At 39.8% G+C, this 12,242-nt stretch overlaps 1 pseudogene; it reads left to right on the forward strand.

Moving 5' to 3' along the window:
• Nucleotides 1-683: 683 nt before the first annotated feature.
• The window catches only part of LOC123251251, a 76,438-nt pseudogene continuing 64,879 nt past the window's right edge, over nt 684-12,242 (forward strand).

The following is a 12,242-nucleotide window of genomic DNA, read 5'->3' on the forward strand; positions in this document are numbered from 1 at the left end:
CCCTGCCTTGGATGATCAGATCATCCAGTCTCCTCAAACCCATCTATATCATCTCTTTCCCCCCCACATCCCATTCTACTTCCCCTTTTTCTATTTTGTTAATTTACTTCCCATTCATATTCTTTCCAATTTACACCACCAACAATTTACAATAGTCACCTTGGAGACAGTCCATTGACAGGTTACTCTATTCAAGTCCTGGTGTTTGTTGAGTTTTACCCTAACTCACAGACTCTCTACATCAAACCCTTTTGTCCTTTAGTTATGTACTTAAAATTTACATTTACGTTTCCAGATCACTTGTTTCCACTATATTAAATTTAACTCCTATATCTGTGCCTTTAACCCAAATCAGCAGTAGAGCTCACAGAATCAGAATAGACATAGCATGAAAATGGCTAAAAAGCAGATTACTTGGTAAGCTAGTTAGAGACCTCCCATGGAAAATTCTCACCAGTCAGGAGTCCAAGGACCATGGGTAGAAGTTGGGAGGGTTAGTCAAAGGATGAGTGAAGCAAAGTGACAGCGTGCAAAAGACAGCATGGTTGGTCTGGGTACAGCTAGTTGAAACTGCTCACATATCACAGGAACAGGGCCTCTGGATGGGAGCTGGAGAACACTGAACAGTCATTGCTGAGGACAGGACCCCAGGCCCAGAGCTGGAGAGCACCCACGCAGATCAGATGGAGAAGCAACAGCATGAAGACGGCTGCAAGAACACCAGGCAGCTTGGCAGGTCTCAGTTGGGGCTTGTAAGAGAATTAATACCAATAAGCAATGGAGGGAGGAGCAGTTCACCAACCAAAAATCTTCAGTAAGCAAGAAGGAAAAGGGAGCAGAAATCTTGTGTGGTAGCGAAAGAATGGGCAAAGAAGGGAGAAAACTTGAGAGAACCTATGAGAAGGGTTGAAGAGTTGGGAGGGAAGAGTGAGAATATTGTGGGGCAGGGAAATCACCTTAAGTCCTGGGTAGGGGCTGGAGAATCTTCACCACAATTGGGTAGGACCACCAAGGACTTGACAGGAAGCATCTCACAGCGGTTAAGGAGGAGGAGCAGGCATCCCGTTAAGTGGGTCTCTATCCAACACTCAATACTTGGGATGAAACTCTCACATCAAGACACATAGCTGGAGAAATGAGAGTGGAGTTGGCTTGAATGAAGTTTAATTAAAATACACTCAGCAATCAGGAGTTGATGCAGAGGCGGGGCTTGAGAATTCTCACCAATCAGGGACTAAGGGAAGGAAGCCGGCTGAACTTGCACCAATTGGGACAAAGCCTCCAAAATGGGAGGAGCTGGAACAGTCTCAACAATCAGGAATTGAGATGCAGGGAGGCTGGAAAACTCAAAACCAATGAGGAGTAAAGTACTCCAACGTAGGTTTTAGAGCTCACCAACCAAAATTCATGGAGGGGATATAGAACTCACCAATCAGGAGCACAGGGCCAACAGATGGGAAGGAGCTGAAGTATTCTCACGGATTAGTTGAAGGAGCAGACCTAAAAAATTCATTTTTTTTTATCCTGGGGCCACAACCAGTAGGCAATGGTTCGCTCAGGGTCACCCAGCTGGGAAGTGTCTGAGCCCGGATTTGAACCTAGGACCTTTCGTCTCTAGGCCTGGCTCTTAATCCACTGAGCTAGCCCAGCTGCCCCTACTTTAGGTTGCAGTTTCCTTAGCAGATGTAGTTTTTACAGGGTGGGGTTGCTAGCCCCACGCCCAACCCTCCTCCTTTTTCATCCGGGCTAGGGACCATCCTTAGCCCAGGAGTGGTAAGGGTGGGCAATAGGGGTCAAGTGACTTGCCCAAGGTCACACAGCTGGAAGTGTCCGAGGCCGGACTTGAACCTAGGACCTCCAGTCTCTAGGCCTGGCTCTCAATCCACTGAGCCACCCAGCTGCCCCTAAATTCATTAACCAATCAGAAATGCAGTATTCTGGAGTGGGAGGATTTAGTGCTCTCACCAATAGAAACTCGAGGAGGAAGGTTCTACAACTAATCAGGAACACAAAGCTCTCAAGTGCGAGGAATTGCAGGTTTAGCAACCAGTAAGGAGCCCAAGCCTACATCTTGCACCCTCCCACGTGACCCTCAAGAGCCAGCCTGGGGGGGGGGGGGGAAGCCTTGTGGTATATAAATACTGCTAAAAAGGAGTAGGTGGCCTGGTTAGCCTAGGTAAGACTAATCAAAGGCTAGATTAAGGGTCCCAGGAGAAAAGAGCTGGAGAACTCGCTTTCGGGAGACATGAGACCCAAGCGGCAGGATTGAAACATGGATAACTCCCCAATCTGTAAAAGGCCCCAAAATTTATAGTTTAAAGCCCTCTCTTCTCATTTACAGATGCGAGGTGTTCATACGGTTAGAAAGCGCAAAGCGTTAAACAAGTTAGGGCCAATTATGGGAAAACTTACCCTTCAGGAGAAAAGGGTGTCGTCCCTCAAACTGTTAAGCCCCACTTAAGTGAGGAGGCCTCAGTGGCAGAAACGGCAACAAGGATTCAGGTGGGTCTGGATCCCCTGTGATCATAGAGAATTTTTATGAATTGACTGGCAAAACCCGCGTGACAGGAATTTGGAGAACTCTCACTACTCAAGAGTGTTCTAACTAACACCAGAGAGAGTTCCAAACAAAGTAAAAAGGCCTTCAAACTAAATAAAGCCAGTTAGTACTCACCTCCTGGCAGTTCGGGAACCAAAAGCCGAAAAAGATGTTAATTCAGAGCCATGCCACCCCTGGCTAGTTAAAACCTACTGGGGGGAAAAAAAAACCTACTGGGGAGAGAGTTAGGGCATTTTCACCAATCAGAAACTCAGCACTCCAAAAGGGAACCTAAGAACCAATCATAGGAATAGGAGTCCTGGAGTGAAGATGGTCTGATAGGAGTAAGCATCCTGGTTGGTCTAGAGCAGTGAATGATGGAGAATTCTGCCCAATCACTAGGCAGGAACCTAGTCGGGTGTTTGAAGCAACTCACCAATTAGGAAGACAGACCCTTGGGTGGGCGGCAAATGCTCACGTGGTAGATCAGGGTGAAGCACGTTATGAAGATCTTTCACCAATCAGCATGGGAGAGGCACCACCCCTTTACCCCTGCCCTCCCAAATGTTGGGAGGGTTGCTACCTGGTGTTTTTTTGATTAGTTGTTGTTGTTGTTTTGGGGGGTGGGGGGCAGGACGTGCTAGAGCCTCATGAGAGACCAGGAGAAATGTTGAAGCATAACTAGTAGAGCCGCCTATGTCTGCAATCCTGACTCCTTAATTAACTCCACTAAAATATCATCGGGTCCCCATAGTTGAAAACAAACAAATAACCCTTCGTTTGATTTGCTAAACACTCAAATTGTCATCCTATATCTCTAAAACACAACCAAGCACCTTAAAAAAAAAAGTTTGTACTTAATTTTTTCATTTCCTGCCCTCCCCTCAGTTTCTAGATCTGAAAGATGAAGATAATAGCAGCACCTATCTCTCAGGGTTATTGTGAAGATAAAATAATTTGTACAAATTGCAAAGTACTGTAGAAATGCTATCATGAGTATTGTTCTTAATCCCTAGTCACTCACCTACAGATGTCAAATCCTAGATTAAAAAAATTTTGCCAACAAAATTACCAATGATCTATTAATTGCTAATCTTCTTTGCCAAATTTCTCAATCATAATCCTTGATGTTGCTGAACATTCCCTTTGCCTAGCCCCCTCTGGTTTGTTTTTATTTTTTTAGCAAACTTTTTCTTTTTTTATTCCAAATTCTACAAAACTACGTTAAAAAGATTGTTCATGAATGAAATCACAAATCTCTTATATTCTGGAGGTAACATTCACAGTTTATTCTTACAGTATTAATTTTGTAGCTGTGTATAATGGTCTCCTAGTTTTGCTCATTTAATTATGTAGTTCTTTCCAAGTTTTTTGTTTGTTTGTTTTTTAAAGCAGCCTGCTCATCTCTTCTTATGACAGTAGTATTCCATCACAAGCATATATCACACTTTATTTAGCCATTCCACAATTGATGGATATCCCCTCATTTTCCCTTGGTCTCTATTGGGATCTCAAAAATTTGGCCTTTTCTTCTCAAACTTCTTTGTAGTATCATCCATGTCTGTTCCCTAATGTATAAGAACAGTGCCTCAGGGTTCTGTCCTAGTGTCCTCTTATCTTTCTACCTAGTCTTGATCAGCTAATTAACTCCCTGGGTTCACTTATCATCTGTATGCATATTATTTCCAAATCTATTTATTTTTAAAATATTTCATTTGTTTTTAATCAGCTAAAATTTGCTTACCCTCTCACCCTCCCCAACTGAGAAGATAAGAAAAACAAAACCCATTACAAATATGAATCGTTAAAACAAAACAATACACATCTGTCTCATTCTGCATTCTGAGTCCTTTACCTCTCTTTCATGAGATAAATAACGTGTTTCATCATCAGTCCTCTGGAATCATAGCTTCTCATTACACTGATAAAGAGTTCAGCAGAAGAATCATCACATTTATATACCATAACTTGTTCAGTCATTCCCTAATTTATGAGTACCTCCTCAGATTCCCATTTTGTGTCACCTGAAAGAGTTATAAATATTTTTGTGTATCCCTAGAGTTTGTTTTGCCTAGGACTAATCTCTTCTTGAATCTATCCTCCCTCGAATTCTCTTTCACCCCTTCTCCTCTTTCCCAGTGATTTCCATTTGAAGTTAAATGTATATCTGTAACAAACTGTGTGCTTATTCTTTCTTTTGTCTGTTTTAGAAGAAAGTGGGATTCAAGGGTCAGCTGCTCCTCCTCCTCCTGTTTAACATCTACTTGCCCACCCCATTACATGAGATAATTTTCTCTAACCTTCTTTCCCTATCCCTCTCCCCCATACATCCTTCCTTCCTTCTCTTTCCATTCTTAAGATCAAGAAAAAACAGAACCACTTCCAAGCCTTGTCTAATATAATCCCATAATAATGATAGAATCCAAGGGGATGCATGTTTCATGTCCCTACATTTCAATTAAAGCAGTTTATCCTTGTTTAGTCCTATATCGTTGTTCATTCATGTTTACCCTCTTCACTCCTATGTTTGAACTCCAAAGCTCTGATCTTTTCATCAGGAATTCTTAGAAGTCTATGCCATTAAAGATTCATTTTTGCCCATGTTACAGTCTACTCAGTTTTGCTGAGTAAGTTATTCCTATTGCCTCATGGAATCAGTCATTAGCTTCTATTTGGTCCATCCTAATTTTCAGGGAGGTTGCTGCTTATAAAAAGTTTTGTACCTCTTGTGCCAAATTATTAATTCCCTTTCCAATTCTTTCTCCCCAGTTGTCTTCTTTTCCAATTTTTCCTCAATTGTTTCTCACTTCATTTATAAAAACAATTTATAATCTTTTTTTTTAACTCTTCTTTCACCTCTTTCAGAAATTCTAGTGTAATTTTTGCCCAGGCCATTTTTCTTTGAGGCTTTGTTTATAGATGTTTTTAAAGTTATTGCCTGACACCACAATAGCTCTTATGGTCAGATTTTTTGTTTGTTCATTCTTCCACCCTACTTCCTGACTTTGAACTTGATGTCAGGGCTCTATGGAATGGGAAGGTCTAGGCTGGTCTTGCTACTGCTTTCTTAGGGAATTGACTTTTGTATTATTCCATGATCTTAAGGACAGACTGGGAATTTGCAAACTTTCAATGCTACCTAAGTAGCCTAATTCAGGAAAGAGCCTATATTACTGCTTCCCCATCCCTAGCCTAACCTCTTTAAGTTCCTAATCTGGATTTAGATTCAGGATATTCAGCTCCAATCATCCAGAGGGAAAGCTTTGTTGGTTCTAAGGCAGAAAATTGTAGCCTTCCTCTTCAAGATCGGATAGATGTTAAAAATGAGGCCTGCTCTACCCTCATCTGTTGTCCAGAGCTTCCAATTCACACCTGTCTCCATCACAGTACCAGCAAAGTGTCTGGTGATACTCCAGATGGATCTGGGACCTTCTCCTGCGCTGCTTCACAGCTTCTCCTCTGGCTACTGGAGTGCTCAGTGCTAGAGTGCTCCAGCTGAGCCCCAGGACCAAAGATCCACAGACCACTCCTATGCTAAGGATTGGTTCTTATCACCATGCCATCTTGGCTACTTCCAAATCTATCTAGGATCTCTCCTGAACTCCATCACAAACTGCCTATTGATAACTCCCACTGAATGTCCCAACATTGGGATCATAGATCATTTTATCATCTCTTTAGGACTTAAAGGAAGCTTAAAAGTCATCTAATATTCAACTCCTTGATTTTACGAAGGAAGAATCTGCAACTCAGAGACTGCCAACAAGCATGAAGGAAAAACCTACAGTGGACTAAATTCTCTGTCCTATGGACTTAGGATACAAAGAAATGTAAAATTTGTCTCATTACCTAAGCCTTCAAAAGTTTCCCTCTTTCTAATATTCCTATTATTTCTGTTAGAGAGCAAGGTGGGGGCCAGTGAACCAAATTGTAAACCTCAGAGTCATCTTATATCATTCATAACTTTCTTATCAGTTCTTCTGTAACATCCCTTCCACTTATCATCCCCTTCTCTCTATTCACTTGACCATGATCTTAATTCAAACTTTTATCATTTCTCAACTGGACTATTGCAATAACCTTCTGAGCCATCTCCCTGCCTCTAATCTCTTCCCTCTGCAGTTCATCCTCCATATAGCTGCAAAACCGATTTTCCTAAAGCACTGATATTTTTAAACTGGCCACAATGTGGGGGTTTCCATGATAAGGTAAGTAAGGGCAGACAATCAGGAAAGAGATCAAGGGAGCAATACAGTGAGTGAGCAGTCCTAATCTGAAATCTATGGCCTTTTTTTTCCCCAAAGTGTGCAACAAACTGCTGATCTCCTTAGAAGAAGCAATCAGAAACACAGGTAGCTTGAATGCCTATGCCTCTGCTGTGTGTGTAGGACACTGATGGTGTGGTCTGTAATGAATTAAAGAGACACAGGTCTCATATCACCCCAGAAGAGGAAGCTAAGTGATGATATCTGATTTATCCTTAAAAGATACTCTTTCATAGGCACTGGTAAAGAATACTGATGCACATCTAATCTGATTTTTGCAAAAACAGCACCTACCTGAATGAAACTTCTAATTATAAAATTGACCCGTTTTCCCCCTAAAAGTACATTCTAGCGTGGAAAACAGGGGCTCAAGCATTTTTCTGTACATCCAGATTCTGAAACCCTAAAGTAACTTTCCATTGTAGTGCTGTAGATGATAAAAGAAGAAACCAGGAAGGAAAAGGTTCAAAATAAACTTTCACTTATGGACTAGAGAGCAAAACCCAAGATAAATTATCTTTATAGGCAACTCCACTATGATGTCTAATTTGCCAACATTTACCTATACCCACAGATGCCCCCAAAAATCTCCAATCTGTTGAGACCCACTCAGGACTGATCTGAAGTTCATTTCCAGGGGAAGACATGATAGATTTGTGCCATACTTTCAGGATGGGGGAAAGGAGGAGGGACCCAATACCAATAAAAGCACAGAAGGAATATACTCCTCCCTTGGGCCTGCCATGGTCTGCCAGCCAATTAACCCACAGTGATTTTGCTTTGCCTGGTTCTGCCTCTCCAGAACAAAGGCCAGTCTCCAGATAATCACCAGCAAAGGGGAGCTGATGCCTTAGGTCATTATTCCCACCCGGAAGTCTGCCTTAGGGCATGAATCCCGGCTGCCAGTTGCCTGCTGGCAAGGGCTTTCTCCATCCTCATACTAACTAGCTTCTCCTTGGCTAGCCCTCCATTGACAAGACAGACATATCTACCCAGGAAGCAGTCAAGTCTGTTTACTCATTTAATCTGTTTAGCAGCCCCAGGGATGTCAGGCTCTGCTTCTGGCTGCCCCCTTCATGGCCTAGAAAGGAGTCTAAGGTGAGGGAGCAGAGCCATCCCAAGGGGACAATCAATTGAGGTGACTAACTCAGGCTCTTCATTTTGAGGGAGGGCAGAATGCAGCTGATGGCTGGGCAGTGACTCAGGGATGCATTAGAAAAGTAGGAAATAATTCCACTTAGCCAGTACTAGAAAAAAAATTGTGAAGATTATATACACGTATACATACAATCAGTCCTTAATCTGCCCCACCACCAAAAAAAAAAAGTATATCATAGGAACTACAGTAGTCCTTCAGTTCTTTTATAGGGACAACTGTAGTAGCACAGTGGATAGAGCACTAGACTTGAAATCAGAATCTAAGTTAAAATCTGGTCTCAGACATTTACAAGCTGTGTGGCCCTGGGCAAGTCACTTAACCCTGTCTGTCTAAGTTCCCTATCTATAAAATGACAAGAAAATGGCAAAGCACTCCAATCTCTTTGTCAAGTAAACCTTGAAATGGGGTCTCAGAGTCAGACATGACTAATGTTAATTTTTTTATAGCTGAGGAAACTTAAGTCTAGGAAAAGGTCAGTGACTTATCCAAGGTGATGCAGCAAGTAAATGGAAGATTTAGGATTCATTCTCCAGGTACTCTTATTCCAAATTGATTCCAAAAGCACTCAACACATCTCTGACTTGAAAACCCATGCAACCTGGGAGAGTTCTCACGCATTCACCCCACTTTCCTCTCTGTCTTCAAAATAGCACTGCAAATTTTGAGTGTAAGCTTACTTGGCAAAGTCAGCATTCTCCATTTGTGTAGCACAGAACATGCTGTGAACAGTTCATAAATATTCATAAATAATGACAATGGCATATATTCTGCACAGATGGAATTTTTTTTAAAAGCAAAATATGTATCTACCTTCTGCTGCATCCTAGTCTTTTGCCTTTCACAAGCTAGGGCAATAATATATCATCTAATGCCTGCCTGGACACAAAATGCAAAATGTGCCCAGAAGGTCTCTAAGTCATCATCATTATTAAGTTTCTATAACTTAGCCAGTTCACATAACACAATTTTGGGAATGCTCAAAATTGTGTATAAGAGGGAGACTTCTGACCCTCATTCCACATCTCTCTTATATGAACTCCTCTAACACATGGATTCTTTACCTTTTCTGTATCATGGCCTCCTTTGGTAGTCTGATGAAACCTATGGACCACTTCTTCAGAATAACATTTTTAAATGCCTAAGACAAAATATATAGATTTTTTCAAAGGAAATCAATTATAGTGAGATATAGTTATCAAGGGCAACTAGGTGGTTGGAGTACCAGACCTGGAATCAGGAAGACCTGAGTCCAAATGTGGCCTCAGACTAGCTGTGTGGCCCTGGGAAAGTCACTTCATTTTGTTTGACATAGTTTCCTCATCTATAAAATGAACTAGAGAAGGAAATAGCAAACCACTGCTGCATCTTTGCCAAGAAAAAAAACCAAATTGGATCACAATGAGTTGAATACAACTAAAACAACTAGTTATTAAATTTTAAAAAAAGTATGTAGATGCCAGGTTAAGAATCTTTGGCTTAAATTCAAAGATTATTATTATTATTATTATTATCATTATCATTATCATTATTATTATGGCATAAAGGCACTGTATCAATTTCTCACCTAAAATCTTCCCTTATGTCTAGCCACAGAACCAAAAATCTGTGTGATTCAAACACAACATATTTTCTCTACAGGAAAGATAACAAAGGCCTTTTCATCCTTTGAGTTAAGCATTTTATAAATGTCATCCCAGCATCCCTTCAGGATTCAGCAGCTTTCACGTCATCCAGTTACAGACTCTTTGAGACATTAACGTATCCAAGGTCACTCGAGTCATGGGCCCAGCCTGGACCAGAAATAGAAGATTTCTGACTCCCTGTTTCCTGTTTAAACCCTACCCTCTCCCTTCATCAGATTACAGATTCCTTAGCGTCACATCTTCTGAATAATAAGTCCTTACAACTGCTTCTGGGAGTTAGGGAGCACACATAAACGATGGTAAAGATGGAACATCTCACCAGTGGAAATGCAGTTATGGAAAACAAATTAAACAAGGAGCATTCTACCACTGTAGAATGGTCAAAGAAAGAATCAGAGCTTGCTGTTGACAGATAGGAATTATGTTATAAACACAAAACAGAAGGACAAAAGGTATAGGAATAAAATTTGCTGCAAGACTTCCCTAAATGGAATATATACTTACAAATTAAAGTCTCTGAGTGAATCTTTTGATTTTGAATCTTTGTCTCCCTTTATTCTCTTAGTCATAATTCTTTCCAGGATACTGGCTAGATATAGGCAGTTGCCTAGGGGTACTAGTCTCATTAACTTTTTGTTTGCTTTGTTACATCAATTTCTGTTTCGATAAGTACCAGAATTTTATGCCAAGATTTGCTGTTCACTTTTTTTTCCTGCAAGAAAATCTTCAAAGAGAAAATAACATATGGAACAAGTAGAAGGTTACCTAATTGTTATTTGGCATTAAATCTTTTTTATTATTTATCTTTTAAATTAAAAAAATGTAACTTTTTTCAAGATTATGTGTTGAAAATCCAAAACATACATGTCTTATAACTCTATAGTGCAATGCTCCAATAATCTTCCTTGTTCTAATTGCCTTTTACTTACATATTAAAAAATATAACACAATTACTCTTATGGCATTTTTATATAAATGTTGACATTTCATAATGGATTAGAAAAAGTAATAATTTGTCTAATAGTTGATTCTCAGCACTGGAAAAGGCAAAATAAGGAACCCAGAGTGAGGAGGACAATTTCTGGCTTCAGTTCTGGACACATTCTAGGAAAGCCATTCATGAGTTGTAAGGATGGTAAATAGCCTCAAAATTATTCATGAAGCAAGGTAGTTGGAACAATTAAGGATATTTTGCCTTAGGAACAAGAGGCTCAGGGTAAAAAGTTATCCTTGGTTATTTAAAATTTTTCCATTGGGGAGAGGGATCAGTTTTAGTTAAACTCCCACCTCTGAGAAGCTTTTTCCTTAATTCCTTAATTTTCCCTTCCTTCCAGACCTTATTATTAGTGCCTTCTTTCTGAAATTACTCTCAGTTTATCCTGTCTGTATTTTGCTTATATATATATGTATATATATATATATACATATATATATAAATATATTTGCATATTGTCTCTCCATTAGATGATGAGCTCTTTAAAAAGACATTTTTTTGGCTTTCTTTCCTTTCTAGCACAATGCCTAACACAGAGTAAGCATTTAATCTTTTTTTTTAAGGCCTCAGGGGTTAAGTGACTTGCCCAAGGTCAAACAGCTAGAAAGTATCTTAGGTTAGATTTGATCCCAGGTCCTTCCAACTCCAAGACCTGTCACTTTATCCAATGTGCCATCCTAGCAGGTACTTCATTAATGCTAGCTGACTGCCTACCTTTCCATTCTTGGTACATCTTACCAGTCTTTCTGTACCCTGTGATTTATTGAAATTGACATCTTTGCTGTTCCTTGCACACATGACACTCCATTTTCCTACTCTAGACAATTTTTCCAATTTTCCCTTATGCCTGGAACTCTCTCCCTCCTCATCCATCTCCCAGCTTCCCTGGCTTCCTTCAAGTCCCAGCTGAAATTCCACTTTTTGTAAGAAGCTATCCTCAATCTTCTTTAATTTCAATTCCTTCCCTCCAAAATTACCCTCAATTTATTATATATGTATATATAGCATATATACATGTATGATACATGCATATGATATATATGACATGTAGATATCTTGTGTATATATTTATATAAGATATTATATTTATAGCATTTATATAGAATATTTTAATTCTTTTGCCCAAATCTACACTTAATATATCTCATATATAAATATATATACAAGATATGTATACATATTTGATACATATATGATATATACAAGGCATATAGAGCCTTAAAAGACTCAGAGTCCAAACCAAAGAACATGGGTTTTTTTGGTCATCTCAGAGTTTAATCAATCTATAGACAGTAATAGATAATCAATAATGTTTCCCAAGCTGGAAAAGAAAACACTAAGCTCCTTCAGGTCTTTCACTCAGACAGAGAGAGAGGCAAAGATATTACCTTCTCCAGCCCTGAGAGAGAAAGTCCTTGTGTGTGACTCTGCCAACTGCCAGAGACCAACTGTGAAACTGCCACACCCAGAGAGAATAACTGTCATAGAAAAACTGGTTACAACTGCCAAGAGTTGATATTAACACTCTCTCTCAGCTCTATTTGAAACTCTAATTCTTTCTCAAGCCAGCTTCTCTACTTCTTATCTCTAAACTAATGAAGCAATACTTATTTTCTAATATCATCCTTAATATATATATATA

The sequence above is a fragment of the Gracilinanus agilis genome, chromosome 1 (genome assembly GCF_016433145.1).
Source record: "Gracilinanus agilis isolate LMUSP501 chromosome 1, AgileGrace, whole genome shotgun sequence".
Taxonomy (NCBI): Eukaryota; Metazoa; Chordata; class Mammalia; order Didelphimorphia; family Didelphidae; genus Gracilinanus; species Gracilinanus agilis.